Here is a 6,958-nt window from a genome sequence, read left to right as displayed (position 1 = left end):
AGACAGTTACAATTGTTAAGCGCCAGAATGTTAACAGTCTGAGCATCGATACGTCATTTCGTCGACAGCCACAATCACTACCCATCAGAATGTTAACAGTGATAAAATTAACACGTCAGTTCATCGACAGTCACATTCGCTACCCGTCAGAATGTCGACAGTTATAGCGTCTGCACGTCATACAAGCTAAAAAATATTTTCATTACGAAAATCTGGCAGAACCACTAACCGTCAGAACGTCGATAGTCATAACATCGCCACGCCATAACATCTTAAAAAAATTTTCATAACCAAAATCCGTCAGAACCACTAACCGTCAGAACATCGACAGTCATAACATCGAAAATTTTAAAACTTTGGTTTTTTGGGGTTTAGGGGGGAAAAGGTACCTAGGCTAGGTTACGTATTTAATATATGCTATGCTTTACCCCCACCCTCCTGATGTGCAAATATATAGCCGAAATTTGTTTCTAAACTATTATATACCTATTACTATTATATAAACTTATACATTTTTTTAATAACGAAAATCCGTCAGAACAACTAACCGTCGGAACGTCGACAGTCATAACATCGACACGTCAGAACATCTAAAAATTTTCTAGATGTTACGAAGTGTCGATGTTATGACTGTCGACGTACTGGCGGGTAGCGATCGTGACTGTCGATTAACTGAAGTGTCGATATTATGACTGTCGACGTTCTGACGGGTAGCGATTGTGACTGTCCATGAATTTACGGGTCGATGTTATGACTGTCGAGGTTCTGACGGGTAGCGATTGTGACTGTCGATGTCCTGACGTGCAGATGTTATGACTGTCGATGTCCTGACGTGTCGATGTTCTGACGGATTTTCCTTGTCGACGAAATGACGTTTAGTTCTTGTGACGGTTGTTCGAAATGGTAGCATCCCGCAGGATTTATCACTAGGAAAAGAGGGAATGTTTGACTGAGTGTGTCCAAAAAGGCTAGGGATATTAAGGCGAACATTCGGGGCATATTGAGGGGTATGTTAAAATAAATCAAAAGACACTTTCTGCATCTAGTTTTATAAAAAAAAAAGCGTATCTGCAATATCTTAAGAACGACTGAGGGTATTAAGCTGGAACTTTCATAGCATACTGAGGGGGATGTTAAAGAGTGATCGGAGGGCAACCATCCTCCTTTGCTCTTTTAGGTGCAATTGACATTGACATTGATAGAAATCTGAAAAAAGTCATTGCGTCTAGAATAGTCAAAAAGTCTAATGATTATGCATCCGGGGATCCCATGTCTCCACAGCTTCTGGAGCAAGGAATGTAAATTGTGCAATTTGTCCAAAAAGGCTAAGCGTACTGAGCTGAAATTTCAGGAAATGACGAGGAGTACTACAACTGATACTGTGATTGCAACTGCCAGTATTTGTGACTTCTTCCGAGACTACTTACGACTGCGACTAATATTAGTGCATTGGCTCCTGAAAAGTCGCGTAGTCCGTTCAGATCAAATGATTAATATGGATATATATCTTAATGTTTAACTCAACTCAGTTGATTCAATCAATTTTTCATAATTTATATTTAGTGATATATAATTGCGCATCAGCTATTATGAAGGAAGGGCGATGGATCTTTGTATAGGATGGAGAGTGGGGTGGGGGAAGTTTTCATATGCCTAAATGAGCATATTTCAACACCCAAGTTTTCTAACTCTCTATAAGCCTTCAGATAAATATAGAAAGGGATGTGGGGAGAGCACAAAGGGATTAATCATTTATCTCCCTTGATTTAGATTAAGCCTGAATAAGGGTGCTGCGTGTTCATACCTCCCTTGTTGTTGCTTAAAATTTGTTTTAAAACTTTCAATTAACTAAACTTATTTACTTCACATATCATACATAAAATTACACACAGCGATGCGTAAGTGCACATCAGCGATTATTTAGCAGGGGGAAGGGTCATTTTTTAGGAGGGGGAGGAAGACAAGTATGGGGGTAAATATAGAATGAGTCTTGGGGAAGGGGAGGGGGAACTGGCATCTAATAATGCTTACTATCGAACACAGCTCTGATACTTTTTACGGTTTTTCTTTCGTTTACGTTGTACACTTGAGACATATTTCATCTTCATATTTCATTCTGTCATATTTCATTCTCGAAGTACTTCCTCGTAGGTACTTAATCCTCGTAGAATTAAGTACCATCTTAGTAACCATCGGAACAACACAACTTAGTAATCATCCTTACGTGTGCTCAAGCCTTATTCCTGTCAGTGGTCTTTATTATAACTTTCGTCACTTCAGTATCATACGAAAATACAGTAGTTCGTTAAAAAATGATTTTATTTTAAATATTTTTTTTTGTTAATTAAAAAAACTTCTTTTTTAAATTAACAATTTTTGTTTTGTTATTATTTTTTTGCTAATTAAATAAAACGCTACAACCACGATAAGCTTTATAACAATAATAGGTTTCTAAGAAGAATCTTAATAGATGCATCTAATAAGCGTTACGAAAATAATGCTAATTCTTTAATAAGCGTTACCAGATATATTAAACCTGAACTCAACCTTAGCCGACTAAACATTTGTTAAAATTGCCCCTTTTCCGCTTGCACTCCAACATTTCAATTTGTTCTTTGTTTTATAACCTAGCCTGGCTGTTGTATACCATAGGCAAGCCCCTGGGTCTCATCTTACGGAAGAAGGAGATGATACATGGGGAAAAGCTTTGTGGGTAATGATTGATATCATTAAGAAGGGCTCTACTTAAGAACGTTGGTGGAAAAGAAGCTTTTTATAAAGTGTGTTTTTATTTGGAATATTTTTATGTTTTTCTTATCGTTTGACAATAATAAAGTGTTGAGTTAACAATTGTCTTAAAGCTTGTTCTAAAATGATCAACTCCAGAGAAAGTTAAGATTCAACAGACAGCACTGTGTTATGGTTCTGGGCTATGTTGAATATCAAACAGTTCGTGATAACGAACTGTAAGTAAGGAGCGACCCGGCTCAATGGTAACCGAAACTTTAAAGAACGGAATTTTGATACCAATAGATACATCAAAAGAATCAGATTTTAATGCTGATTTCAAATTTATAAGTTTCATTAAGTTTAGTTTTACCCTTCAAAAGTCAAGCGCCTAAGAAAATTTGCCTTATTTTAGAAAAAAGGGGGATCACCCCGAAAAAGTCAAAGAACTTTAATGAAAATTACACCATCATATTCAGCGTATCAGAGAACCCTACTGTATAGGTTTCAAGCACCTATTTACAAAAATGTGGAATTTTGCATTGTTTGCCAGAAGAAAGATCACGGATGCGTGTTTATTTTTTTTTTTTTTTTCTTCCCAGGGGTGATCGTATCGACCCAGTGGTCCTAGAATATCGTGGGAGGGCTCATCGGAACGGAAATTAAAAGTTTTAGTGTCCTTTTTAAGTGACCAAAAAAATAGAGGGCAACTAGGCCCCTCCCGTGCTCATTTATTCCCAGTCTCCCGATCAAAATTTTGAGATAGCGATTTTGTTCAGCATAGTCTAATTTATTATATCTTTGTCTTTTAGAAAGACTTAATTCCCCGAAGTCCCCGGGGGAGGGCGGAAAGTTATGAACTTTATCCAATGTTAACATATAGTATTCGTTATTGGGAAGTATACAGACGTTTTTAGGTGAGATTTTTTCTGGTAGGGGGGGGGCGGGGTTTATATGGCAGGATCTTTCCATGAAGGAAGTTTTCATGGGAGAAGGGACATTGCTATGAAGGGGGTGAAGGATTTCCCAGCATTATTAAAGAAAGAGATCAGAAATTAAATAAAAAAACAAGTTTTCAACTGAAAGTAAGGAGCAAAATCAAAACTCAACAAGAACATAAAATATTACGTATATGATTGGGTTCACATCCTAGTCAATACCTCACTCGTTAAGCCAAAGATTTTATAGTACTTTCATACCAGCTATTTATTCTAATTAACGGCCTTTGTGATTAAGAGGTCATTTTTAAGGAATTGGAACAAAACTCGAACTTTAGCTTAAAGAGCAAGGTATTGACTAGGGGGCGAACCCCCTAATATACGTGTTAAAAATCTATGAATATAGAAGTTCGTTACGTAAGTTAAATCGTAAGTTACGTATATTTATTACTAAAAAAAACGTTCGTAAATAAAATTAAACAAGTTTCGAGAAAGCCATTTAACTAAATAAAAGTAAAATTACTAAGAGAATTTTATTTATGTGCGGTTACCCAAAATCAAAATCTTCATTGAATCTAAAACGTTAAAATAATAAATAAACAAAACAAGTATTCTTAACTGAAAGTAAGGAACGACGTTAAAACTTAAAACGAACAGAAATTATTCCACATATGAAAGGGGCTGTCCCCTCCTCAACGCCTCGCTCTTTACGCTAAAGTTTGTTTTTCTCACAACTCTATATTTTTTAAACAATAAAACACTTTAGCGTAAAGAGCGAGGCGTTGAGGCGTTGACAGCCCCTTTCATATACGGAATAGTTTCTGTTCGTTTTAAGTTTTAACGTCGTTCCTTACTTTCAGTTTAAAAAAAAACTTGTTTTTTTTATTTAATCAGGCAAAAGACAATCTTGAACCATGTACACGGTTTTATGTCTCATGAATTTCCCGACACTATTTGAATAATGTTCAGAAATTAAATTAAAAAAAATTAACTGACAGTAAAGGGCGACATTAAAACTCAAAACGAATGGACATTATTCCGTATATGAAATGGTATGAACCCCTCTTAAACACTTTGCTCTTTACGCTAAAATTTTACTCTTTGTCACAACTCTACTTTTTAAAGTAATGAAAAACGTTAGAGTAAAGAGAGAGGTGTTGAGGAGAGGGTAACCTTTATCATATACGGAATAATTCCTGTTTGTTTTAAGTTTTAGTGTCGCTCCTTACTTTTAGTTGAAAAGCTTGTTGTTGTTTTTTATTTAATTCTGATCGTTTTTCAAATAATGCTGGGAAATTCATGAGATACAAAATAGTGTACACGATATTTTAAGGCCGTGTGGCAAAACTATTCCATCAAGAGGTAATAAATAAAATAATTTTTGAATATTTTGATAATGCATATTAACTTTTTGTTCTGGAATTTTCCAATTTCCTACATGTCTTTGGTTGTTTTCTTCCTTTTTTACAATCAAGAGCTGCAACATTATATTATGTGAAGTTATTATTTTATATGCTGATTATTTGATTACATAAACTGCTTTTAAAATATTTAAACATGGCTTGGTTAATTTTCCGAAGCTGGCATCACAAAATAGTCAATAATTGGTCAAAATTAGACCAACTAAATAAATTTTTGGGAAACAGCTTTAAGCTTTAGACTAACTAAATAAATTTTCGGAAAAATTTCAACTTCCACTATACTTTACCCCGGCTCCCTAATGTCTCAAGAATTTTGCCATGGGTCACTCTAGTTTTCATTGTGTACCCATATATTTTTTAGTTTTTTATTGTTTTAAAAAATAAAGTTGTGAGACAGAGTCAAACTTAAGCGTAAAGAGCGAGGCGTTGAGTGAGCGGACAGCCCCTTTCATATACGAAATAGTTTCTGTTCGTTTTAAGTTTTAATGTCGCTCCTTACTTTCAGTTAAAAAAAACTTGTTTTTTTTAGTTAATAAATTTAAAGGATAAAAGTTTTAGAGTAAATCATGAGCTTCATGTCGTTTGTGTATGTACAAATATGAGGTAAAATTCCTTAATTTCTTCTTCTATATAACATGGCCTATCTTTCTCTTTTGTTATTGGCCTTGGAAAAAGTAGAAAACCTAATCTCGCATGCGTATAAAGTGGAAAACTGTAGCAGTAGGTATTCTCCCCCGTAGTATGATATTAATGGAATAATACGTGCCGCGGCATCAAGATTAAGAACCACTGATTATGGCTTAAGGTACATATTCCCTCTGTTCGAATCCATTAAGCGTGGCTTCCATGCCGTTAATCAAGTTAATAAGGCTGTCCACAATGCTAATAAATTGTGTTCCTTGCTTTACTTTGTTAACATTATTACTGTCGGAAAGAATTTAAACTTTACTTAACTTTTCAAGAAAGTCCGCAAAGTTCCACAGCAGAAGACGTGCGGAACATTTCAAATAAAAAACATACAAATTAGTTTCTACAAATATAATCGTGTCTACTTGTTTAAATATTTAGCTTGGTAAAAGAAACAAAAAATATTTTTATTTGCTATTAAAAGGAAAAATGCTTAAAAAGATGGTTTTCTCGGCTCCATGTCTGAGTATTTCAGTTACTTTCTATGAAAACTGCTGTTAAGTCAAAAAGGTGAAATCCTTGTGTGAGCGGGACAAACCTTATTGTTCGTACTTTCATGACTAACTTTATTATCTTTATTTACGCCGTGTGGCCCCGCTTTAGTCTCAGATCTATCTTTTCGTTAAGCCAAGAATTATGGTACTTTACTTAGAATTTTTCTTGAAAGAAAAATTAAGATGGCTGGTCACGATTACGGACCTGGAATGACAGGCTACTAGAATTTGCGCCTTTTGATATTGCAGCCGTATCCAAACAAAAATCAAAACCCCGCAAATAAGATCAATATAAGATAAGACAATTTCTAAAGAAAGCGGGGATTTCACACGAGGGAGTAGTGAGTGAAGGTCTGAACAGAATTTGGCGGAGAAGCGTGCAAGTGAGGTAGGCTCAAGGAGAATGAGTCCCGCATTGAGCTGTTAGTGGAGTAATTGGTCTTTAAAATATAAGCAGTTGTTGCCTTTTCCCAACATGCGTTATACGCTCTTTTCTCATTTGCAGAAATAGTTACAAATTCGTTTTAGCTAACAGTCGTTCTAGCCATGTGTTTTGTAGACTTAAGAAACATTTTCACCGTACAATCCGGTTATATAACACCAGTCGAGAATTCCCGTTTGTTCCCCTGTAAATTTAACTGTTTGGGGCCACAGTCGGAATGACGTGTAACCTAAAATATGAAACTGTTTC

At 35.4% G+C, this 6,958-nt stretch overlaps 1 protein-coding gene across 2 annotated transcripts in view; it reads right to left on the bottom strand.

Moving 5' to 3' along the window:
* Window positions 1–6,958, bottom strand: part of LOC148940116 (uncharacterized) — a 307,698-nt gene that overhangs the window by 113,379 nt on the left and 187,361 nt on the right. The gene's annotated exons all lie outside the window — the stretch shown is intronic.

This window comes from Artemia sp. Qi Xiang Cuo, chromosome 20 (assembly GCF_049724085.1).
Source record: "Artemia sp. Qi Xiang Cuo chromosome 20, ASM4972408v1, whole genome shotgun sequence".
Classification (NCBI taxonomy): Eukaryota; Metazoa; Arthropoda; class Branchiopoda; order Anostraca; family Artemiidae; genus Artemia; species Artemia sp. Qi Xiang Cuo.
This window is presented reverse-complemented; position numbering and strand designations above follow the sequence as displayed.